Genomic DNA, 26,841 nt, shown 5'->3' on the forward strand with positions numbered 1-26,841 from the left:
CCTTATGAACTCACAACAACCCTGTGAAGTAGGTGAGGCTGAGAGACAGTGACTGACCATAGTCACCCAGGAAACTTAATGGTTGAGTGGGGATTTGAGCCTGGATCTCCCAGGTCTTTAGTCCAACTCTTGAACCACTACATTATCCTGGCTCTGAACTGTGCATACAGAATCCAGTACCATGCTAGACATTAGTGAGCACAAGGAACCAGAGCCACATGGAGGATAAGGTAACCAGATGCAGATGTAAACAGGACTCAGGCACCATTAACATTTGGGTAAATAGGGGGCTGGCAAACCTTTTAGCAGGGGGGGCGACATCCTTTCGCTGACACTGTGTCGGGGGCCAGGAAAAAAAGAATTTCAAATATGAATAAATTTTCATAAATGAATACATCAGAGACAGAACTTATATAAATGAATAAATTTTACTGAGCTTATTTATAATACACATGAGAACTATAACAGCAACTGTTACCCTGCACATGCTGGATCTCGTCTGATCTTGGAAGCTAAGCAGGGTCAGGCCTGGTTAGTACTTGGATGGGAGACCGCCTGGGAATACCGGGTGCTGTAGGCTTATACCATAGTCTTTCGAGACTGAAGGTTGCCAACCACATGAGAACTATAAAGCAGGCATGTAGAATCAGATGAGCTGTTTGCCACACACCTCTTGCACAGTGAAAATATACAGACCAAGCCAGAAACACATGGAGACATAAATTGTTCAGAGGCAAGGGGGGTGTGTGTGTGCGTGTGTTTAAATAATGCCCAAAAAACACATGGAGACTATAAAAGGCATTACTTTAACTTGGCCTGCAGCTCACATCTGGCGGTTGCGAACGGCAGTCACGGGCCAGCGCAGGCTCCAAAAGTCTCCACGGGGCCAGAGGCTCAATGGAGACTCAGGGCTCCCTGCGTGCCAGACTGGGGGACCCCCTAGGGCTGCAAATGGCCCCCGGGTTGGGGTTTGCCCACCCTTGGGGTAAATGATCAGTTTTCAGCAAGTGCAGCTATTCTTGTCCCCACATGATAAGTATCACTTGCCATACAACTTGTTTATAGAAATGCCACCAGCTGGAAAAAAACATGTCTTCAACTTGCCCTACCAGAAATGAATGAAAGTTCAGCTGAACCTAAGGGATGCTAAAATGTGTCCCAATTACCCAAAGAGCACCAGATTCATCACTAAACACTCTGATTTTAGCTATACTTAGTTGGGAATAAAACCCTGCTGATTTAAATGAGACTTCCCAATAAACATGCATGGGAATGCAGCCTATGATTCTTTTTGCTAATGTCTCCCTGGACCCTTTATGGGCTTTCTGCCTGTCAGTCCAATATATCTTGACCTTTTAGATCTGACAGTTGAGTTTTTGTTAAGGGTCACAATTGGGAAGGGAATACTAGCCTGAGAGGCTGAACACTACTCTAAAAGCATGTCTGTAATGCAGCTGCTACTCAGTTCCCTGTCACTCTTATCTAGCAAAGATAGGCTGCGAATGAATTTTAAATCCCCACAAAGCAAATACAATTACACCACACTTTATATCCAGCTTCTTCCCCAGAGAGCATACCTTCCCACTTCAGCCACCCTGCAAACAGAAGTTAGGAAGTTAAGTAGGATGTTGGCAATTATGTCATAAGAAGGGGACAAAAGAGGTATGTGCCTGAATGATGTCCCTCTCTGTTCACCCATACGGACTTTCAGGTACCTTTCCGGCAGGCTCTTCTATGCTTTTAATATCTTCATGATGTGTAAAAAAGCTACAGGTTCAGTGGAGATACAGCTACAAGAAAGCCTTCTCTTCCTGCCACATAGACATTCGTAGTTGGCAACCTTCAGTCTCGAAAGACTACGGTATTGCGGTCTGAATGGTGGTTCTGGAGCAGCGTCTAGTGTGGCTGAAAAGGCCAATCCGGGAGTGACAATCCCTTCCACACTGGGAGCAAGTGCAGTCTGTCCCTGGTCTGTCTCCCTGGCTATGGGCCTTCCTTCTTTGCCTCTTTGCCTCAGACTGTTGGCCAAGTGTCTCTTCAAACTGGGAAAGGCCATGCTGCACAGCCTGCCTCCAAGCGGGCCGCTCAGAGGCCAGGGTTTCCCACCTGTTGAGGTCCACTCCTAAGGCCTTCAGATCCCTCTTGCAGATGTCCTTGTATCGCAGTTGTGGTCTACCTATAGGGCACTTTCCTTGCACGAGTTCTCCATAGAGGAGATCCTTAGGGATCCGTCCATCATCCATTCTCATGACATGACCGAGCCAACACAGGCATCTCTGTTTCAGCAGTGCATACATGCTAGGGATTCCAGCACATTCCAGGACTGTGTTGTTTGGAACTTTGTCCTGCCAGGTGATGCCGAGGATGCGTCGGAGGCAGCACATGTGGAAAGCGTTCAGTTTCCTCTCCTGTTGTGAGCGGAGAGTCCATGACTCGCTGCAGTACAGAAGTGTACTCAGGACGCAAGCTCTGTAGACCTGGATTTTGGTATGTTCCGTCAGCTTCTTGTTGGACCAGACTCTCTTTGTGAGTCTGGAAAATGTGGCAGCTGCTTTACCGATGCATTTGTTTAGTTTGGTATCGAGAGAAAGAGTGTCAGAGATCATTGAGCCAAGGTACACAAAGTCATGGACAACCTCCAGTTCATGCACAGAGATTGTAATGCAGGGAGGTGAGTCCACATCCTGAACCATGACCTGTGTTTTCTTAAGGCTGATCGTCAGTCCAAAATCTTGGCAGGCCTTGCTAAAACGATCCATGAGCTGCTGGAGATCTTTGGCAGAATGGGTGGTGACAGCTGCATCGTCAGCAAAGAGGAAGTCACGCAGACATTTCAGCTGGAGTTTGGACTTTGCTCTCAGTCTGGAGAGGTAGAAGAGCTTTCCATCTGATCTGGTCCGGAGATAGACCACCAACAAGGTGGCAGACTGGTTTGAAGCCCACTCTGAGGAGTTGACACCAGTCACTGAAGAAAACAGGAGAGCTCAAACAGTATACAAGGCCTGTCCCAGTGAGCGCAACCTGCAGGTCCTCCGAGCTGCTCACAGCAAAGTCCAGCAGACTTCCAGGAGATGTGCTAACGACTACTGGCTCCAGTTCTGTTCCCAGATACAGATAGCAGCTGACACGGGCAACATCAAAGGGATGTATGATGGTATCAAGCAGGCCCTAGGTCCAACACAGAAGAAAATTGACCCTCTGAAGTCTGCCACAGGCGAGGTCATCCAGGATCGGGCACAGCAGATGGAACGCTAGGTGCAGCACTACTCTGAGCTATATTCCAGAGAAAATGTAGTCACCGAAGAAGCGCTGAACAACATTGAGTGCCTGCCTGTGCTGGAGGAGCTTGACAGTGAACCAACCCTAGAAGAACTTCAAGTGGCCCTGGACTCCCTTGCCTTTGGCAAGGCACCTGGAAAAGACAGCATCCCTGCTGAAGTCCTAAAGTGCTGCAAAGAGATCATCATCACTGAGCTGCATGAAATCCTCTGTCTTTGCTGGAGAGAAGGTGGAGTACCTCAAGAAATGAGGGATGCAAACATCATCACGCTGTACAAGAACAAAGGCGACAGGGGTGACTGCAACAACTACCGCGGCATCGCTCTCCTTAGTGTTGTAGGAAAGCTGTTTGCCTGAGTTGCACTAAAGAGGCTCCAGGTACTTGCAGAGAGCATCTATCCAGAATCGCAGTGCGGATTCCAAGCCAACAGGTCCACCACTGATACGGTATTCTCCCTTAGCAGCTGCAGGAGAAATGCAGGGAACAACGACAGCCACTCTTTATAGCCTTCATAGATCTCATGAAGGCTTTTGACCTGGTCAGCAGGGATGGCCTCTTCAAGATTCTCCCCAAGATCAGATGTCCACCCAGGCTCCTCAGCATCATCAGATCTTTCCACAAGGACATGAAGGGCACTGTTGTCTTTGATGGCTCCACATCAGACCCCTTTGACATCCGAAGCGGCGTGAAGCAGGGCTGTGTTCTTGCACCAACCTTGTTTGGAATTTTCTTCACTGTCCTGCTGAAGCATGCCTTTGGAACTGCAACAGAAGGCATCTATCTCTGAACCAGATCAGACATAGACATTAATAGCACAGAAACCTTCACCAGAAAAGAGGAGGCAATGCCATTGCTAACCCTAGCTGCCAGCACATGATGCTTTTTACAGCACATTACAGTGAATCCACCGCATCTGCTGGTCTCATATTCGCAGATTTAATCATCTGGGGATACAAAGGTTCCACATTTGTACCTCTGGAGACTCCCCACTATTACTTACCTGGAGCCACAGGAGGCCTTTTCAGGGTTGTGCCGGGCCAGTTACCCACTCTATTGGCTTGGTGGACCTCAGAATGGCCCGCAGAAACTTCTGGAAGCTACTTCCCATTTTCAGAAGGCAACTTCCGATGGTATCAAGCTTGCAAAAACCAGAAAACTTCTCCAGCTTCTAAAGGCTTCTGTGGGCCATTCTGAGGCCCACAGAGGCCAATAGAGTGGGTTGCCAGCCCGGTGTGATACAGGGGAGGCTTCTGGAGGCTCCAAGTAAGTAATCCTGTGAGCTACAGGAGTGGACCCCAGCATCTGCGGATTCCTTATCAACGGGGCGGGAGTCTAAAACCAAACCCCGCAGCTATGGAGGGTCCACTGTATATAAAAGGCAATGTTTTCAGTATAACACCAAGTATCCTTTTCAGCACAATACATAATTATCAGCATGAATGGTTCTGAGTCAGTGAACTGTCTTAGTAAATAATGAAGAATTATGCAGTGTACAGAACTATAACACGAAATATAATAGTATAGAATCATAGCATCCCTGTACAGATGGGGGTCTTGAGGCTGTTAAATAGAAAATCTCTTGCATGGATGACACACATGGATCATGAGATCATGTTTTTCATAACAATACTATATATTGGCCCTTTTATTTAATTTTATATTTAATAAACTACCAGGTTAACTAGATAATTGAGTCATGGTTTCTTGCGGTTGTTTATTATAACACTTTAACTGGAAAAGTGCTTAAGGTTTTGAGCTCTCTGGCACACTAATGATCTCACAATAATTGTGAGGTAAACATATTACAACACAAACTATGAATGAATTCTGAAACATCTAAAGCCTGATATCAACATGTCCTGGCTTTCCTTCTTACAGCATATTGACAGAATAATACTTTATTTTAATTGATTCAGATGATTTGAAATGGCGGTTTGGGGGGTGTAATGTCCATGGCGGGAGGAGGCCCCGCCCCTGGGTGCGTTAAAGAGTACGGGGGGCTAACCCTGTCGATGAGGTTTGGTCGGCAGCGGAAAAAAGATGAGAGGCGGATACAACTGTTCTACACAGATGGTTTACTTGCATCGGCCGCTTTACATTCATGGGGCCTGTTACATCACAGGCCCCGTACCTCACACAGACTTGTGCCATCGTCATCTGATAGACTCTTTCCCTGACCCTTCCTGCTCCCTTGCGGATCCAGGCAGAGCTCTCCGACTGGTGTCTCTTGGCCAGGGGGTTCTCGAAAGCTGGCGCACTGTTCGGGGTCAGACTAGTTGGCCTTAGGAGGGCCTCAGGTACCTCTGTGCTTGCCCTTCAGTCAGCTGGCCACTGTCAGGTATAGTTGGCTGTGAGTCCCTGTCTCTGTAACCCCGACTCTCCTGGAGTCACCCCCAGGGCCCGGATGGGTCCTGGGTCTGGGAGATCCCCCTCCCAGTCCCCTCTCTCCAGGGCTGAAGTAAGCACAACCCCTTTGGAGGTCTGGCTTTTCCCAATTAGGCTAGAGTGGCTAGCCTCTTTGGCCTTCCCTCTGGCCTTACTCCCCTCTGGAGGGGAGTGACCTCTCACTAGGCTTCCTAGGCTCCTTATGAAGCCAGCCTCGGGTTTGGCCAGCTCCACCCCTTCTGGCCACGTGGCTGCTTGTTGCTCCCAGCTGGCATCAGGCCCTACTCCCAGGTAGGTTTCCTGCCTGGGACCCCAGTCCTGGCAATACTCAGGCCTTACCCCCCCCCCCCGGAGGCCCCTACCCCTGTGGAGACCCCTGCTCCTGCGGAACTCCTGGCCATCGGGGCTGGGCCCTGGTGACAGGGGTAAAAAGATTTGGGCTGCTCTCTCCAGAGTGAAAACTTTAGCTGACTAAATACTGCACAATATGATATACGGTCATTCAAAAACCAATTTACCCCTTTAAATTGCTCCCCTCCTCCATTTAAACATTTAACATTGTTCAATACAAATTAAAGAAGTGCAGAATAATTTTGAAAATCATTTACAGCACAATTCCATGAGCTTCTACTCAGTCGCAAGTCCATTGGATCTTACTCAGTGCATACAAGACTACAGCCTAGTGGGACAATCCTATCTGGGCCTTGCGGAGATACAAAAGCCAGGACACTGTCACACACCTCTAAGCCACTGTTACAAAGGTGCAGCACACAAGACAACAGCTCCAGGAGGCCCTACCAGTGTTGGTAAGTTGGCGGCGGGGATGGGGAGATTCAGCGGTGTTCTGGGGAGGGGGAGGGGAAAAGCAGAGGCAGATCTCATTGGCAAAAGCACCCACCAGATCTTATACCCCATTTTTCAGCCTGCCCCACCCCCTTTCTTTCCTTGGACTTATGGTTGCCCCCTCAACATTGTATGTAGCACACACTCCATAGGTGTGGCTGCATCGTCATCAGTGGGAGGAATCGGACTGGGCTCTTATTTAATAAGTTAGTTTATTTAGAGCCCAATCCTATGCATGACGTAAGTCCCATTATAGTTAATGAAGCTTACTCCCAGTAAGTACTTACTCCCAGTAAGTACAAATAGGGAAGTAAGCTTACTTACTGGGAAGCTTACTCCCAGTAAGTACAAATAGGACTGCAGCTTCAGTTGTTTAATAAGTCATACATTTTAACTTGGAAAATCCATTCTAGGATCCATTCTAGCACACCTTCTAGGAATAAAACTGCAGTCCTAAGAATTTAAGGGACTTATTACCGAGTACACGTACTTAGGACATCATCCATGTTTCCTAGGACTATGAAACAGTTTACTGAAATAAAGCATGGGTTCGATTGTTGACCACAATATCATAAGAACTGCATACCTATTTAGATGTCACTTTTGATTAAAATCCTTGTTTTTATTCTGGGATTAGTGGGTGGATTGGTTAATTGTATCCCTCAAGGCACTTTTGTCTGCCAAAAGGAACACAAATGAAGGCAGGCTGACTTGGAAATGATTTTACAGTGCAATCCCATGCATTGCACTCTGAAGTAAGTCCCACTGTACTCAGTGGGGCTTACTCCCAGGTAAACTAGGGACTGCAGCCTAAGCATATCTTATTCCCAGATCAGGCAAATTTCTCACAAGGAGGTTTTTTAAACCTTCCCTTCTTTTAAACCCTGCACCTTTGCTGTCCAAATGTTGGAACTATTTCGACTGGACAGCAGGGAGGGCAAACTCCTTAGCTCCAGGGTTACTTTAGCTTGAGGGCAGGGGCACTGTATGGAGCAGCAATTGCCTTGGCACATTAGTGTGCCATGAATGATCCACAGGTGTGCTGCAAGAGTTTGGGGGAGGGCGATTTATTAGTAGGGCTATTGGTGGATGTGAGTTCCACCCCCCCATCTGCAGTGCCTTATCTATTGTCAAGAAACCAATGATGTGCCTTGACAATTTTAGTGCCTTGTCAGTGTGCGGTGAGATGAAAAAGACTGAAAATCACTGGTATGGAGGGTCAGAATGCAAGCAAGGAAGCAATCCACCCAGGGTTTCCCATTCCCACCCCAATTGCAACTGACTTTTAAATTGTCTTATCTTCAGGTACCACACTCAAGCAGCCCAGCCAAATCTCTCTCTCTCTCTCTCTCTCTCTCTCTCTCTCTCTCTCTCTCTCTAACACACACACATTTGGCTGGGCTCCTTGAGGTGTGGTACCTGAAGATAAGACAATTCAGAAGTAAGTTGCAATTCACCAACTGCAAGTCACCAAACTTGTGTGTGTGAATGATTGTGTGTGTGTGTGTGTGTGTGTGTGAAAGAGAGAGAGAATCACTCACTGACACTCACACAAGTTTGGTTTTCCAACGAACTAGAAGGAACTCCAAGAAGTCTTGTCGAAGGGGCCAGGTGCGGAGCCAGAAGCAAGGGCTGCGAGCTCACGTCTTTCCGTCCGTCGGTCCCTGCCTTGCCTGTCTGAGAAGCGCTCACAGCACACCAGCGGGCACCCGTTCCCAGGCGGCAGGAACGCTTCACTGGGCTGCTGCCTTGGGGTACAAGCCTTGGCATGTCTACTCAGGAGTAAGCACCATTGTGTTCTATGTGGCTTACTCTCCGGAAGGCGTGGCTAGGACTGCAGCCTCTGGCCACACACTAGCGCAGCACAGTATATGGGCAGCGGCGTGTTGGAAGGCTGGGTTGGAGAGTCTGGGCGTCCGCAAGGCTGACTTGACCCTCCTCTAAGGCTGAGCTGAGCTGACCAAGGCGACGTCCCCCAGAAAGCGATGCTCTTTCGCGCAGCTCGAGAAACGCATTGTGTTCGTGGTGCGATCTGGACTCTTCCGGGCTTGCGCCGACCTGCTGCTTCCTTAGGACTCTGTCGGGTGGCCAGCATCCCAGTGGACCTCAGCTCCGCACTCAGAGTTGGACGACTCAGGATGGGGTGGGGGGAAGCTCCTGTCTCCTAGGGCGGCCGGGGCAGCATTCGAGACCACTCCAGATCAAGCAGGATCTGGAAAGGGCGAGAGCCCAATCCTAAGCATACCTACTTAGAAGTAAGTCCCATGATAGTCAGTGGGGCTTGCTCCCAGGTTAAGTGTGGAGAGGGCTGGCCCCTTAGAGCTGTCACAGCCCTTGCAGCGCAATCCTTGGCATGTCTACTCAGAAGTAAGTCCCAATATAATCAATGGGGCTTACTCCCAGGTAAGTATGAATTGCAGCCTGAATCCAGGCGCCCAGGAGACGTGTGACACGCCGTCTCCTGCGGTGATGGCCGCTCTAAGCAGGTTACAGCCAAGTTCTATTGGGCAGTGCGCGGCCCCGGCCTTACAGTTCAAGCCTATGCACGTCGACTCAGAAGTAACCCCCATGATAGTCAATGGGGCTTACTCCAGGGTAAGTGTGGATAGGACGGCAGCCTTAGCTACCACTACAAGCAGGATACAGCTGAGTTCTATTGGCCAGTGTGCGGCTCCCCGCCTTACAACCCAAGCCTATGCACGTCTACTCAGAAGTAAGCCCCATGATAGTGAATAGTGCTTGGTTGGCAACCTTCAGTCTCGAAAGACTATGGTATAAGCCTACAGCATCTGGTACTCCCAGGCGGTCTCCCATCCAAGTACTAACCAGGCCTGACCCTGCTTAGCTTCCAAGATCAGGGATGTGCAGGGTGACAGTTGCTACAAGTGTGTACATTGAATAGTGCTTACTCCCAGGTAAGTGTGGACGGGATTACAGCCACAGCCACCATTCCGGGCAGGGTACAGCTGAGGTCCGCTGGGCAGCGTGCAGCTGTAGAGCCCCAGCTTCTGCATGCCTCCTCAGAAGTAAGCCCCATGCTAGTCAATGGGGCTTGCTCCCAGATAGTGGGGAGAGGGCTGCAGCCTTAGCTACCCCTTGTGACGCAGGGCCTTGCGAGGCGGCCGCCCGGCAGGGCAGATGGGCAGGCGCTGCGCCTGGGCCATGCGCAGGGGTGCCGGTTACCACCAGGCGCTGGAGGACCGAGGCTGCCTGCCTTGGGTGGCGGCGTCTCCGGCCACCCCTTTCTCTCGCTTCCCGCTGCTGCCGAAGATCGGCGGCGGCGGCGGTGCCGCCCCTGGGCAGCGCAGACCGCAGGCGGTCATGGCTCAGCAGCAGCAGCAGCAGCAGCAGTTCGGCGCCATCCATGTGGGCACCTATCTGGAGATCAAGCGGAGCGACGGCCGCATCCACCCGGCGCTGGTGACGGCGCTGCACGAGGACACGGGCAGCGTGACAGTGGAGTGGATCGAGAGGGGCACCAACAAGGGCAAGAAGGTGGAGCTGAGCCTGGCCTTCTCGCTCAACCCGCACCTGGCGCCGGCGCCGCCCAGCCCGGAGCCGCCCTCGGACCAGGGCGACCACTCCAGCTCGCCCCTACACTACGCGGCCGCGCCGGTGCCCCAGGAGAAGCCGGGCGGGGACAGCCCCGACCGCGAGACCAAGAGCGCCCCGCCCAAGCCCAGCCCGGCGCGCAAGTCCCCCTGCGTGCTGGAGGTGGAGCGCCTGCGCGAGCTGCGCGAGAAGCGCCACCTGGAGCTGCTGGAGAGGCGAGCGCGGCGCGACGCCTACAACGCGCACCCGCAGGCCGCCGCGCTGGCCATGATCCGCCACTTCCGCGCCGAGCTGCAGCGCGAGGGCTCGGCCCTGCTCACCCAGGCCTGCCTGCTGGAGCCCAGCCGCAGCCGCTGCAGCGGCGTGGCCCGCAAGATCTGCGTCTGCGTCCGCAAGAGGCCCCTCAACCAGCGCGAGGCCGAGCACCAGGACATCGACGTGGTCACCATCCCCTCCTCGGACGTGGTGGTGGTGCACGAGGCCAAGCAGAAGCTGGACCTCACCCGCTACCTGGAGAACCAGGCCTTCCGCTTCGACCACGCCTTCGACGACAGCGCCACCAACGAGAGCGTCTACCGGCACGCCGCCCAGCCTCTGGTGGAGACCATCTTCCGGGGCGGCATGGCCACCTGCTTCGCCTACGGCCAGACCGGCAGCGGCAAGACCCACACCATGGGGGGCGACTTCTTGGGCAAGAAGCAGGATTCCTCCAAAGGGATCTACGCCATGGCTGCCCGCGACGTCTTCTGCCTGCTTCAGGAGGCCCAGTACAAGGTGCTGGACCTGCAGGTCTACGGGGCATTCTTTGAGATCTACTGGGGGAAGGTCTACGACCTGCTGAACTGGAAGAACCGGCTGAGGGTGCTGGAGGATAGCAACCAACAGGTGCAGGTGGTGGGGCTGCTGGAACAGGAGGTGGTCTGTGTGGAGGACGTCATGAAGCTCATCGAAATAGGGAACCGGTGCCGGACGTCGGGTCAGACCTCCGCAAACACCCATTCCTCCCGAAGCCATGCCGTCTTCCAGATCATCCTGAAGAGAAGAGGGAGGGTGCACGGTAAGTTCTCCTTGATCGACTTAGCCGGCAATGAGCGGGGAGCGGACACCTCCAGTGCAGACCGGCAAACCAGGCTGGAGGGAGCCGAGATCAACAAGAGTCTCTTGGCGCTGAAGGAATGCATTCGGGCCTTAGGACGCAATAAAGGCCACACACCCTTCAGAGCTAGTAAGCTTACCCAGGTGTTAAGGGACTCATTTATAGGGGAAAACTCATGCACTTGTATGATTGCCACAATTTCTCCAGGGATGAGGTCCTGCGAGCACACTCTCAATACACTGCGCTATGCCAATAGGGTGAAAGAACTGGCCGTGGATGCAAATGCCTTCAAACAGCTTCACTCTATCTTGCCCAGATCCATCTTTGAGTTGGATGATCTGACAAGGCCTTGGTCGATCCAGAGTTTGCCCGAGACGGATGAGTTCAAAGTGTTTTGTGTGCAGAAAGAGGACCAGGTCTCTCCGCAGTCCTTTACATTCATCACCAGAGGGAAAGGTACCAAGAAGAGGAAAGAGATGGATGAGAAAGCTCTGGTGGAGGAGCAGCCGGAATATTTCCGCTTGTTGAAAGTGTTCCTGAAAATGGCAGAGGAAATTGACTGTGACGTGGACTTTTATGCAGCCCAGTTTGAGGCTGTCCTGGCCCAAAAGATCTCCGTTCTGATGGAGATCCAGGATAAGGTGAAATCTTTCCGGACAAGTCTCTATAAAGAAGAACTAGGAAAAGGTGGAGCAATCACATAATTGCAAAGAGACCCCACGTTCTCTGAGTTGTGATGGAGGAAGGATCCCGTTTCACTGCTTTATAGCAGTGGAACTACCTGTCAGACAATTTGAACACTTAAATACTTAAAAAAAAACACACAGATCTGTGTTGGTCTCTTGGTTTGGGGGATCCTCCCCCCCACTGAATACCTTTTAATACTAGTATTACACATCTCCTGAGATAGCTGCAGATTTTTCCTGTTACATACTGTGATAACCTTCTCCCAGGCTGAGAACAGAATGTCTGGGTGTGTAGTGTTTTGAGTGGGATTCTCCTCCCGCCCCCAACAATTAGACAATAATGCACAGGTAGTTTCTGTCAATGATGGTCTTGTTTTTGCAGTGCCAGGCAGCAACACCATTCCCTTTAATCTTTGTGAACAGCTACTGCGCAATTGCACCAATCTCCTTAATGATACTTTTTGGGGGAATGCTGTTTTGTGCATCCTGTATTCATTTCCCTCCCACATCTCTCTCATTTGTTCACACCTATAATTTTGAAAAGAGTAATGGAAAAAAAGACACCCTTGTAGTAATTAGGTGAAGAAACAGGACTGCATAGAAAGACTGAATAATAAAAATTAATGTAGATTTGTCCTTAAGATAGGGAAAAGGGGGCATTTTTCTTTTCCAAAGGCAGGGCCTGAGAATTATGGGCCCAATTCTATCCAACTTTCCAACACTGGTACAGCCGCAGTGCAGCCCCAAAGTAAAGGAACAAATGTTCCCAAACGTTGAGGAGGCCTCTGACACTGCCAGCCTAATCCTAAACAAATTTCCAGTACTGATGCAGCTGTAACTAAGCCCTGAGATAAGGGAACAAACATTCCATTGCCTTGAGGAGGCCTCCATGACTACCCCTCCACCACAGAATGCAGTGCATGCCCCACTGGCATGGCTGCATCAGTGCTGGAAGGTTAGGATTGGGCTGTGCCTCCCCACCACAGGATGCAGCACACGCCCTATTGGCATGGCTGCACTGGCAGTGGAAAATTGGTTGGGATTGGACCCTATGAGGCTCTACAAGACCCTTAAACCGGACCAGTACAACTTGTGACCATCAAACCAGACACAGGCCACCATTATCACTGTGACCTGTCAGGTGCTTGATGTCCTCCTTGTTTTTGCAGTGCCAGGCAGCAAAACAGTTCCCTTTAATCCTTGTGAACAGTCACTGCCCAGTTGCACCCGTTCTGAGCAGGGATAATGGGAATGTTAACGTGGTAACTTTGTATTGCAGATAACTGTTTGGCTTCCACAATGTTTCCAAACTAAGTTAATTAATTGTTAAAATGCACACGTATAATTATTCGGAGATAGTCATTCTTCCCCCTTACTTGTTATAATCTAGGTTTTGACACCATTGATTTATTCGCTGGAGACGTTTTGTCAGAATTCTACCCCAAGTCTATCACAGTCACCATTTAAGGTTAATGATGTAATCTTGCATATGCACAGTCTGCTTCTCCCATTGCTGGGTATGGCAGGAGGAAGTGCCCCGAATGATGGTAAACCTTCCTATGTGTGCTGGACTCTGGATCACAGGTTGCTTAATTAGAGATTCTCCCTTCATGAGTCAGACAATGACATATGTCTGTTTCCTTGCCCTCATTGGTAGTGGAAACACATCATATCACCATTGGTCATCTGTGCAGCATGGCCTTTCCCAGTTTGAAGAGACACTTGGCCAACAGTCTGAGGCAAAGAGGCAAAGAAGGAAGGCCCATAGCCAGGGAGACAGACCAGGGACAGACTGCACTTGCTCCCAGTGTGGAAGGGATTGTCACTCCCAAATTGGCCTTTTCAGCCACACTAGACGCTGTTCCAGAACCACCTTTCAGAGCGCGATACCAGAGTCTTTCGAGACTGAAGGTTGCCAACAACAACAATATAGCTATGGGGAGATTGAGGCAGTTGTTTTTTTTTTAAACGTAATTGAGGATGCATTATCAATCTACACATTCAGAAGAAGTTCACATGGTGTATCCCTTTTGGGACTGTACCATGTCAGAATGCAAATGGCGAATGGAACATTTCAGTGTTCTTCCATTTTTTTTTTTTTTAACAAATAAGAAAGCTCATGCATCAAAGAGAAGACTAGGCTAGAACGCTTCCCCTGGTGCTTTCCACTGGTAGGGAGTCTTAATGGGGGACAAAATTCAAACACATTCTAAAGTAGTACAGTCTCACAAATTGAAACATGATTTTCCTCCGACATTCTAAAGTTGTACAGTCATGCAAAATATAGACATGATTTGACTGAATACATGGATTTTCATCTTTGCAACAAAACTTTAAACCAGACTTCGTTAGGTGTGAGGCCGGGAGAGGAGCATGGTAGTAAGATGAAAATCTTAGCGCTTAAAGATCACATCTTTCATCTCTAGATTAGTGCAGGGGAATGAAGATCATTGTACTCTGAAGAAGTATCCAATGGAGCTTTTCTGTCTGGTAACAAACAACCAAAGTCCGTATAACATTGATCACATTATTTGGTCTGTAACACCTCAGGAGCCCCAGTTGTATGGGAATAACGACGTGTGGGGAAAGGAACTTTAATTTTTTGTTTCTGCTGCTTTCCTGACCCAGGTTGCTCCCCCCCCCAGTTTATAACACTCGTTTCAAAAGACCTGCACTGATTTATCTAGCACAGTGGTTCTCACACATTTAGCATCGGAACCCACTTTTTAGAATGAGAATCTGTCAGGACCCACCGGAAGTGATGTCATGACCGGAAGTGACATCATCAAGAAGGGAAATTTTTAACAATCCAAGGCTGCAATCCCATCCACATGTACCCAGGAGTAAGTCCCATTTACTATCATTGTTAAAATAATATACATAGTAGCTTATTAAAAGAACAGGTCTGTAATATTTCCCTAAATGCAGTCACATACCATGGTAGCATCAAGTCTGATATATTAAAAATAAAATATTGAAATGAATGGGGACCCACCTGAAATTGGCTTGCAACCCACCTAGTGGGTCCGGACCCACAGTTTGAGAAACTCTGATCTAGCACATATATATCCAGCTCAGTTAAACATGCTGGAGATGCTCTAACTCTGGATTCCCTGCATCAAGCAGAAGATTGGACTAGCTTACTGCAAGGCCCCGTCCAATGGTTTGATTCTATGAAGTGTGAAACACATACTTTAAGAGCATGCTGTAATTCCATGATTGGGATTTCCAACTTTTTTTTTCTTTGTAATAAGGCAGCCAGCACCACCCTGATCCAGACCAACACCGTGCAGAAAGGTTTGTTTTTTTTTAAATCCACTCCTCCCCCGTGTAATTGCTCTGAGGAAAAAAAAAACTTACATGCTACCAATTGTGGCAAATAGTAGGAGGAAGGGAAAAATTCTCAACAGGATTTTTTTGTTTCTTTTCAGGAAAGGGAGTAAAAAAAAAATGCTTTGTCACAATCTCACTGTGGCGGTCGGGGGCCTAACAGCAGAAAAAATGTGGGGAGTTCCAGTGATGGGGTTTCAACATACTCTTAGCTCATTGTAACCTCGAATTGCCATTATTAACATGCAGTGGTATTCCCCCCCCCCCAATTCCAGAATGAACGTTAGCAGGTTCTCATATTCTCCCACTTGGCAAAACATTATCTGAGAGCACCTAAAATATTATTTAGGAGATGTTTGTAGCCTTCTGTTGGTAGAACATCTGACGTTTCATCACAGCCTTTGAAGCAGTCTCTTCTGAAGCTGTTCACCTTCCATTTTATCTCTCTTCATGCCTTTAATGTGATGAGGGCTGTGCACACAGAAACACGTTTCTTGAAAGATTTCCCTCTTGTTTATGCTTTGTGTTTCACAGCCCTTCTTCTGCTGGTGGGCTCCTAAAATATTTTTTTTTCCCTCTTGTGACAAGCTGTGGGGTAGCATACCAGATTATGATTTCAAGTGGAGAAAAGGGAAATAAAGAAATGCATAGAGGAGCTGTTCTACACAATGAATTTCATTTCCAGGAGAAAATCTCTTGTGATAAGCACAGGCAGACTTTTTCCTTTATCTCTGCAAATTATATTTATAAAATCGATCTTGCAGAACTGTATTATTGGACTATGAGTCTCTGAGCAACCTGCAAACTGTCCAGCCAATTGTCTAGAGGGCTTTAGTTTATCTCCACAGGAGATTCTCCTTTAGGCATTTTAGGGCACAGCTGGAAGTGTAGTGTAGTGGTTAGTCCCAGACTAAATTCCAGATTCAAATCCCCACTCAGCCATGACACTCACTGGGTAGTCTTGGTCAGTCACTTTCTCTAAGCTTAACCTATCTCAGAGGGTTGTTGTGAAGGTATTTCTCAACATTCTTCTGGATCCCCCCCCCCCTCTTCCTAATATTAGAATAGGCATTGGAGATCTGCACCTGATTGAAGCAACAGCATTGGAAGAAGAATTTAAGCCTGTGCTGTTTCCCTGATCTAAACCATTTCCTCTGCAAAGCTGTTATTTGCTCTGCAAAGCTGTCATTATGCAACTGTACCTGGTTTTTGTTTGTTTTAACTTTACTGGCATGTGGTATTCATGGTAATGTCAGGCAGGAGATGATGTATCCAGACATTTGTATACTGCTTTCCACCTCCTAAAAGACCATCAATGCAGCTTACGTTTGATTTAAAACACAGTTCCTTCTCCTCTGCCCCACAAAGGCAAGTAGTGGTTCTCTAGATTTAGATTTGAGTGGCACAAAGTATGCAATCTCCCCCACCAATGCCACTGTTTCAATAAAATTCAGGGCCCCCACCTATCTCCATGCGTGTTCTAAATAATGGAAAAGGGGTCAGGAGAACAGCTGATTATTGATCACGGTCTCTTATACCCCATGTGGTTTGTCCCTTTATAACGTTAGTAAACTTGCGATCCAGTCCTATCATTAGATTCCACTGCTGGAACTCGTGTTCTGGCACTGCAGCCTAAACGCCTGCACACCTGCACACCAGTCATTTCTGGGGCCACTCACCTCTTGTGCAAGCTCCAGCATGATCTTGGACAGCCTGGAGGCAAATGGGGCCTTGATTGGCATGCAGTGAAAGAGCTGGTTGGCAGCTACAGGAGCGCAAGGCCTGCTGGTGCACTCCCTTGCCAGGAGAGGTGAGAAGCACATGCTCTTGCAGATGCCAGCCGAATCTTCCAGCTTTGTCTGGCCACGGAGATGGTCACTGCATCAGGCAATACGAAGGACCTCCCTGGATGACTGCATACCCAAGAGGCACAATGGCTGCGTGAAGCAGGAAGAGCTGGTCAACATCTGCAAGATCACACACTCCCTCACCATATAAATTGTAAGCGTGAGACCTAATAAATCTTCCCTAATTATTTAAAATTTAACTTGTAATAACTTTTTGTGCAGGGGGGGTTGGATGTGGTCCAGGATAATTCCAATTTTTGCCTCAGTGGTCCACAATGCCCTAAATGTTGGGAGCCACTGCTTTAGAACACTGGCTTTTCTTACATTTCTCTTTTTCATCTCCATATTCAGACCCTCATTCTATCTTGATTATTGTAAAGTTTTGTTCCTTGGCTTCCCCTCTCCAAGAATAAGCCTATTATCTTGGTTCCCAATTCCTCTGATCACTTAATTTTTCTCTCTTTTCACTTTAATCAGGTTACACTGCTATTGCTTCCTCTCCGCTGCTTTTTTCTACTGTTTTGACTTGCGTTGAAACTTCTTCCAGTAACCCTTAGTCTTTTCATGGACTTGCCCCTTCTTATCTGGCTTGATTACTTTCTCTCTCTTCCGTTTCTCAATCCTCCTCTTCATCCAAAACTAATCTTATTATTAAATGTCCACTCTAGCTATACCCCTCCTTTCTCAGTGTTATATTTAGCCAGCCTCCTGGTCTTGCTTTTCCCTCTTGATCTTTTCTTTGATTTTTTTCCTGCTCCTAGGTTAATTATTATATTCTTAAACACTTTTTCCTTCTTTTCCAGTTAGCGCCAGGCTTTCCGCTTCTCCTCCAACTCCCCTCTCCTTTTGTCTCTTTCCTTTTATAGATTGTGAGCCTGCGGGCAGAGTCTGGTGCTTTTCTATTTTTGCACAGCGCCTCTTGCATATTAGGCCCCTTGGTACATAATGTGCAAATGTATGCAGATTCAATCAATTAGAACTCATGCAATTAATTGACTACAATTTGTTTTAATCAGATGACATCTCTAGAATTTTTATTCACGTATTGCCAATAGTGGGGCTGAGAGAAAGTGCACTTGCCTCAGGCCACCGCAGTGAGTTCACAGACAAGATAAGATTTGGCCTTCCTGGTTTATAACTCACTGTGCAATCCTAGTCACTTCCTCCATGAGTGCAGCAGCCATTGCATCAGCCTAGAGCAGACATTTTCAACCACTGTGCCATGGCACACTGGTGTGCCGCAAATGTTCTCCAGGTGTGCCACGGAAGTTTGGGGGAGGGTCATTTATTAATAGGACCATTGGGGGATATGAGCCCCCCACCAACTGCATGGTGTGCCTTGTCAATTGTCCAAAAACTGATGGTGTGCCTTGACAATTTTAGTACCTTGTCAGTGTGCCATGAGACTCAAATGGTTGAAAATCACTGGCCTAGAGTGTCACAAATGTGCCATAAAGCATTTTTGGGACTATTCAAGAGCCAGCAGCACCAGCAGGAAGGCTTGTGTTCTCCTGCAGGAGATGTATCTGATGGAGCAGCCGCTGGCGGCAGTAAGAAAAGTGACATGGGATGGGGGAGGGCGGTGTGGAGGCAGGGAGGGGGTGTAATGGGACAGGGGAGGGGAGAATGGAGGTGGGACAGGCCCTGTAGGGGGCAGGATCAGTGGAGGAGTTCTCCACCATATCCTGACCCCCTTCACGGGCCTGCTGGCCTTACATGGGGCTTCCCAGATTTGCGCCAGCAATTTATCTGGTGCGGATCTGAAAAGCTCCATTGGGCAGGCCTGGGGCTTTACCCAGTGTAAGAGGACAAATACTCCCTTACCCCAGTATACCTCCAACCTCCTTCTAACCGGCGCTTGATACAGCATAGACCATGAGGCCCCGCTGTGCAGGTTCCGATTAGGATTGGGCTGTTAGTTTCTTAACCACAATGCTGCCCAAGCACAGATCATTAAATGCAGAGTCTAGGCATTTATACTTGGAAATAAGACTCATTGAGTTCAGTGGGATTCCCCCTCAAATTAATGGGGTTTTACAGATTCTCTTCTATATTGCCTTGGACATTTGTTTTCTTAACCCAGGAAAGATTATTTAAAAAATATAAAACACAACCTTCCAGTCCCATCCTCTGCAAGTTTACTTAGAAGTAAATCCCGCTCAGTACAGTGAGATTACTCCAATCCAACAGCACAATCCTTACTTGCACTGTTTCAAGGCCTGCCCCCTAGCCAGCATGAATTTTGGACTGCAAGTGGCTCAGCCCAGGGCATGGGGAAATGCTTCCCCTTACCCCGGGGAAAGCTACTGAAGCTCCAATGGGTCTATTCGGATCTGCGCCACCACTTGAAGTGGCGCAGATTCAAGCAGCCCAGAGCCACGCCATGCTGCCCAAGAACGGGGTCAGGATCTGGCACAAGTGCCGGGTCCTGGCCCCACCCCCTACTCTCCCGCCACCCGCCCATGGCCCTGCATGCCCTCCCCCACCCCAGAACACTTCCTCCCCACCCTCCTCATGACACCCTCAGACCCCTGCGCCAGCTGAGCTTAACCGGAACAGACTTACCTGGTTTCAACTGGAGGCTGGAAGGGCAAGCTCATGTCCTTGTGCCACCCAGCTGACTCTAGCTCATACATGCTTTATGGCACATTTGCAACCCTCCCAGGCTGGTGCAAAAGACTTGTGCCAGCACAACGGGCACTTAGGTTTGTGCTCTAAGTGCGCAAAGGATTGCAGTCTTTCTTCTGTTAAAATGTCAGTCCAGTTTGTTTTGCTAAAACATTCCAACTTTTCTTCTGTCATCATGACCCAAGCTCCTTTTATGGTGGCTTGACAAATTCAATTAATGCGAACAACTAAAAAATCTCCCCCCCCCTCCACTGGCAAAACAGTGACATCTATTGTTAAAGTTTATAAATGCGTATACAGTATATTTCCCCTGGGGGCTGGGGATAAGAATAGGCCCTCAGTTTGGCTGTACTTGTCGTAAGAGGCGACTAAACAGCCACCGGGTAGATGGGACTCGTCAGCCTGGGAAGGCAGCTCATCTGAGAGAAGGAAAACTCTGATCCCAAACCTCCACTGCCTTGTGGCTACATCCAGTTACGGAAAAGGCTTCAGGAGTCAACCTCGAGGCAAAATCAGGAGCCGGAGTCCCTGAGGCAGTTCATGGCTGAACATAGTCACGTTCTGGCAACTCCTGCAACGCCGCTGGAACCAACCGTATTGGCCTCTGCCTTTCCATTGGACCATTTCAGCGACGTGGAGAGGGGGGATTTGCTGCATGGGTAACAGCCTATCCTCCATACCTACTTTACCCAGGCTTCGCGCACTGGAGAGGACACTCTGTTCCAGAACCACCATTCAGAGCGTGACACCATAGTCTTCCGAGACTGAAGGATGCCGACACGACATACAGTATATGGCAATACAGTATTCCTAACAATTGCTTGCTGATACTGGGCTTCGTTTAATAAAGTTTCACAGGCCCGCCGCTGATTCAAAGGCCTGCCTGACAATGCAGAAGATAATGAACGGTCTGGTGGCACTAAAATAATAAATCTAATTTCTTTCATCACAGCATGTTTTATAAGATCACAGCAGACTGATGCATGAGAAAAGCATGCTGCCAGGCAAATGCTTGACTACGTCTTCCTTAGAAAATACGCATCTTAGTATTTCTTAGTATTTCCGCATCTTAGGCGGTTCACTGGAGAGGACGCCACTCATAAAAAGACAACCGCTTCTACTTATTTTGATAGGTGAATGCCTCTGACTGACCTATGCCCATTACGGGCCATTGAATCACAGATAATTTTTCCCCTTGGAGATATTACTGACCCAGAGGCCACCGCCTTCCTGAACACTGTTCTCTGGGAGGGAGTGCAAAAAGGCCCTTTCCCTTTTCAGGTCACTCTGACTTGCAGTTATGACAGGTGGTCAAGTTTTGTGAACAAGGGACCGCCCACCACACATGTTCTTACTCTGCATTCTGGTCGTCCTACTTCTGAGTGTGCTTCTGTTCAGGGATGTCATATAGGGGGAGACGGGAGCCACTTCCCCTCAAGTTTCAGACCACAGGACTATTTCTTAGAATGTTGATTATGCATGTATTAAACAGGCAAAATGCAACACACAATTTGACCTTTAATGATAGTATTCATGACTTTTAAGATGTGCAGGCCTTATCCACGCTAGAGGTGGATGAGCCCTTTCCTACTCACCTTGGAATTAACTCTGAAATTCTCTTGCTTCTCCCATGCCCATAGGACAAAAAGTCAGACAGTTTTCTGAGCTAATCTGAAGTTTGAAAAATGTTGTCCCCTCCTCATCAACCATCCCTGCCGGCCTCCCTGATGTCACCAAAACATCAATATCCCACCTCCCAAAACATTCCCTTAATTGGTCGAGGAGCAGCAGGAGCAGCTGTGGCTTCAGGGAGAGGTGAAGAGGGTGTTTTGTTCCTTCTCTGTCACCCTGCTGTAGTACAGAGCAGTGTGTCAGGAGGAAAGGAGTGGGACCCCTTGGGATCTATAATTATCTGAAGGCACACTACACCTTTACTCCTGGCTTGCTGGTTCACAGCCTGTCAGTAGGGCAGAGAGGAAAGGAAAACTCCCCATATTCCCACATTCCTCTGCTGGTCTCCTGCTTCTGGTAAGTAAAAGGCAGAGACAGAAACATGTTTTCAGAAGGGGGGCTGACAGGGCATCAGGAGATAAGCTTGCATTTCTCACCCAGCTTGGTTTTAAGTCTTAGCTGGAGAAGAACTTGGGGGCTCTTGTGAGCCCCCAAAGTTCTTATCAGAGCCCAAACCTGCAGAAATTGGTTTGCATCTCTAATACAGAGTTGGGGGACATATCCTGCAGCTTCTTTAAAAACAAAAGCATATGGGCCATATTTGTCTTGCTTCTAAGTCACCGTTTACCGATTTCAATTACAAAACAATGTGTGGCTGATCGTACAGTTTAAAAACCAGCCATAGCAACAAGGAGGCAGCTCCCAGTCTGAACGGAGAACAGTCATTTATTTTCCATTTCTTATCTTGTCATTCAGATAGAGCTGATGGAGCAATAATCTTTGAAGTTATTTTTGTAATAATGCCCAGGTTTCTCTCAGACTATAGAAAAAGTGTCAGGTTGAATGAGATGATGGGCTTCCTCATATGCAGACATTTTATCCTTGGCATGGATGGGCAGACAGATTTACCAGCCAATCCAGCATGATTGTTATGTATTTCTTATTTGATATCTCATCACAATATGGAACAAAACTGCTGTCCACTCCAGTCTTTCTTGGATAGACTATCTGGGAAGGCTTTCGGTGCTTCTTAAAGTGTTATGTCTAGCCCTTGCATCTCAAAGTAAAAAGGGGATGAGAGATGAAGCTATACATTGATTGATTGATATAAAATGCATTCAGTCTTTCTCCTCCAAAAGTGGAGGTGCCCAGAACAACTGGCAGCCCAATCCTAACCTGCTCTGGAACAGGCAGGCTGGCCGGCCTCCGCAGTATCCAGTGCAGGGTTGGGGCTGGTTGCAGCTCTGCAGCTCTGCTGGTTGGGGCTCTGCACAATTCAGAGTAAGGGGAATCATTTCCGCTTACTACATGTCGCATAGCAGTGGCCCAAATGGGGCTACTTGGATCGGTGCCACCTAAAGAGGCGGTGCAGATCTGAGAGGCCCAGTGTAAGGCCAGGCCACCTGGGAGGGGAGTTAGGATCCAGCCTAAGTTCCAGATCCTGGCCCCCCCTCCCAGCCCTTGTCCTCCCACTGGCCCACCCACCGCCTGTCCTCCCTCCCCCCTGGAACACCCCCAGACCACCCTCCCCAAACCCCTCTGCCTGTTGAGGCAGGCCGACGCAAGTTTACAGCACTTTTACAACACCTCCAGGCCAGTGCAAGGGGCACACACAAACCACAACAGAATAGAACCATCAAAATTAACAGTAATATAAATTAGAGAAATCAGTAATGATTTCAAAACTTCAAAAAAATTGTCAGAAAAGGATATGCACTGGTAGAAATCCACAATGCAGATATTTAACTATCGTCCTGCTATGATTGAGACTCCTCTGAAAGAGGAGGTATGCCGGCCTGAAGGGTTTCCTCTTTCAAAACCTTCTAACTCTTTAGCAAGTTATATTTTAGTGGTATGCCTGCTAGTTTTTTATAGGTGGCTTTATTAATTATTGATCGTTTATTGTTGCTGTTCAAATGATTGACTGCCGCTGGTTGGTTCTAATATTGTATTATATACATATTTTTATACTTTGTTATTTATTATGTACTTCATAGTTTTTATATTGTATGTATTTCAAGATTATTATAAGCCACCTTGGTGCCCTTCAGGGAGAAAGGCAGGCTATAAATTGAATGAATGAATGAATGAATGAATGGAACAGAACACAACAAAATTAGTGAATTGGCTGACCTCTTGTAGCAGGAGGTTTCACATACTGAGTGCCACCAAAGAAAACATTCAACCCACAGTGTAATTATGCAAAACCTGACTGCAAATTTCCTCTGCAAAATGCACCCTTACTTTGATAGCACTTTTCAGCATAGAAGCAACACCTATGATCTATAGTACTTATACAAGTTGTAAGCAGAATGTATCATTCTACCTTCAGGAAGGAAGGCAAAGGCATACCTCTTCCTGATATTCTAGAGAGCCTATGCCAATAAGCATAGACAGAAGCTAGCTAGATGGTCCATTGAATCTACTCAGTGCAGGAGCTGTTTCATGCATGTACCTCATTTGAGTTCTCAACACTTGATTGCAGCCTTGATGGCTAGCATCTGAATATTGCATGTGAACTGGCTCCTTTAAAAAGTGTGGTATTGAAGGGATACACAATTGTATCTGCAGTGTGAAATGTGTGATGGTCCATTCATACAAGTCAACCATCTCTTGATTTTGGAGTCATCAAGTGAAGCATGTATAAATCAAGTGTAAGTCAGGTTCTTAGAATAACTACAAAAGAGACAGTTTTAGGATTTCTGTGACTTAGAGCTCCTTATGCTATACAATCCTATGTCAAAGTTGTGCTGATGTTGCTGCTACATCAGCACAATGCCCACCATATCTTAAACCAGTGGCGGCACTAGGATTTGCGTCACCCGGTGCGGGAGGTCTGTGCATCACCCCATGCAGTGGGTGGGGCAACACCCCAGGTGGTGGGCATGGTGATGTACCATCGCCCCACCCCCACTGGTTTTTTGGCAGTACCTTTTAATAGAACACAGATATTTCAGTGTGGTTTGTTTCATTGCGTTCTGCATTAAATTACACATTGATTTATATATAACATGATGATATTATTTCTCCAAATTCTGATTTTAGTGATTTTGAAAACTTGTGGAATCACAAACACAACGCGCGCGCGCGCACCCCTGTGTCAACTTACTAACACCTTATTGAAGCAATTCTCATACTTTTAGCACTGGGACCCACTTTTTAGAATGACAGTCTGTCCTGGACCCATTGGAAGTGATGTCATGGCCAGAAGTGACATCATCAAGCAAATTAAAATAAATAATTATAAATAGTTAAATTAAAATAAAAGAAATAATTAAACAAGGGGGAGCAAGTCCTGTTCCATCAAGTGAGTTTTCTCTGTAGCCTGCCTGCAATACTCCCCCCCCCCAAGAATTAGTGCGATTTCCAGACCTCCCCAGTGCCCAGTTTAAAGTCCTTCTATTTCAAGCACATCAATACAAAGACCCACCTGGCTTTACAAGTCTGAGAGCCCACTCTTATGTCTGTCTACTCAGAATTAAGTCCCATTAGAGTAAATGGGGCTTACTCCCAGGAAAGTGAGGGTAGGATTGGGCTGTGAGGGAAACTGCAAGTGCAAAATAGAAAACTTTCCCCTTACCAGTTCAAGCCTCTTTGTTGGTCCTTTCTCATGGGGGGGGGGAGGCTGCCTTCTGGGGCTTTTGTTGCGCTCCAGTCCCATCGGATCGGGACCCTTCTGGTGTCCTCACATTCCCCTTTGCCTGGCCTGACCACCAGCCAAGGCACGTTTGCCTAATTGCAAGTAAATGTGGGCACATGGCTTCCTTTCCCTTCCCATAGAGCTAAATACACTCGCAGCTGGGAGAGGGAACCTCCTTCTCGGGTCTTTTTGGGGGGCTGCACTCATTGAATCAGGACCATTCTGACCTTCTTGGATTTCTCTCAGCCTGCCCTTTAAGAAGGATTATACCGGGTGCTGTAGCCTTATACCATGATCTCGGAAGATAAGCAGGGTCAGGCCTGGTTAGTACTTGGATGGGAGACCGCCTGGGAATACCGGGTGCTGTAGGCTTATACCATAGTCTTTCGAGACTGAAGGTTGCCAACCAACCATGGCAAGTGCACCTACTCATGAGTAAACACATGCTACAACTCACTTTCACTTTCCATAGGACTCCATGCATTTTTTCCTTCCGGTTTTTTGGCCTTAACTTTTGAACAAAAGGCGCTATCTCAACGGGGGTTTTTGCGTTGTGTTCCATCAGTCATTCTGCATCCAACGGTGTATGGCAAGAGGGGGTAGCTCCCAACACTGCAATTTTATCACATCATCCCCCCAGGGTGCGTCACACACCCCCAGCGCGCCACCCGGTGCGGCCCACACCCCTTGCACCCTCCTAGCGACACCACTGTACTTAAACCCATTCAGAACAAAGAGGAATCAAGAAACAAGAGCCTGGGACATGCCATGCTTGGACAACCCTCACAGTACTTCACCTACATCCATGGAAACCCTATCACAGCCCACTAATCAGGTGGTGGCCACCTGAAGTGAGCCGGATCAGACCAACATTGATGTTGTTGGCTCTATATGCAAGGAGCCAAGGGAGTGCTGCCAGTGTGACCTAAGCAGGGGAAGTAGGAGGCACAGGTCCAGTGGGCAATGCCCTCCAGCAGTTCCCAGGCATAAACAACACAACAACAACCATTGCTGCCAACCAATGAAGACATGCCTCCATGATTCAAACACCCATGTGCACACACAGCAGGGATACCACAGGACCCCCCTTGCAGGAACTTTTGTGTCTGGAAGGAATCCTTTTGCCTCATGGACTGAGGTGACCCACAAGGGGAGCCTCAACAGCACTTGGGTGAGCAAAGGTGCTGGTATCCCACTATACAGAGAGCAAGACTGTTTGAGCTCAGGCAAGTTTGAGCTCAGCCAAGGGGCTTGCCATAACCAGCAGCAAAGTCACAGTAGGCCAGAAACACCCATGGCAGGGGCAAAGGAGGTAGAGGTAGGTCCTGAAACTACACTGGCCAGTTTATAAAGCTACTGTCTAACCACCCAAGCAAAGCAGCAGATAGGCAAAGAGCACCTCATGGAACATTTAGCATCCTGCAGCACCACAACAGGCACAAAAACAGAGTGACCAGATACAATGGAGAACAGAATACCTATACTTTTCACCATTGTATTGAAGAGAGAATTTTGGCAGGTGCAACTTTTTAAACACTCCCATATTGAGCTGCACCTGCCAAAATTTCCTCTTCTATTCAATGGTTAAAGGTATAGACACTCTGTCCTCCATTGTATCTGGTCACCCTGCACAAACAAGGAGACTTTAGCACATGGTCCAATCAGAGAGAGCTCTGCACGGGCCAGTCATTGAGGTTCCCTCTCTGATTGCTTACCCATATGGGGTGAATTGTCCTTGCTTCGCCTGTTGGAGTGGTGAAGTAAAGGTTCCAGTTATTATGGTTCTTATTCCATTATTATTATTAAGAATATTGATAGAACGCTTTTCAGCAATTCACAAAGCAGTTTACATAATAAAATAAATCAATGGTTCCTTGTCCCCA

At 48.0% G+C, this 26,841-nt stretch overlaps 2 pseudogenes; both read left to right on the forward strand.

Annotated features, from left to right (window-relative positions):
- Window positions 1-460: 460 nt before the first annotated feature.
- LOC136642904 (5S ribosomal RNA) lies at window positions 461-580 on the forward strand (annotated as a pseudogene).
- A 9,090-nt stretch (window positions 581-9,670) lies between these two features.
- On the forward strand, window positions 9,671-11,886 carry LOC136638818 (kinesin-like protein KIF2A pseudogene; annotated as a pseudogene).
- Window positions 11,887-26,841: the final 14,955 nt, after the last annotated feature.

This window comes from Tiliqua scincoides, chromosome 2 (assembly GCF_035046505.1).
Source record: "Tiliqua scincoides isolate rTilSci1 chromosome 2, rTilSci1.hap2, whole genome shotgun sequence".
NCBI classification, from domain to species: domain Eukaryota; kingdom Metazoa; phylum Chordata; class Lepidosauria; order Squamata; family Scincidae; genus Tiliqua; species Tiliqua scincoides.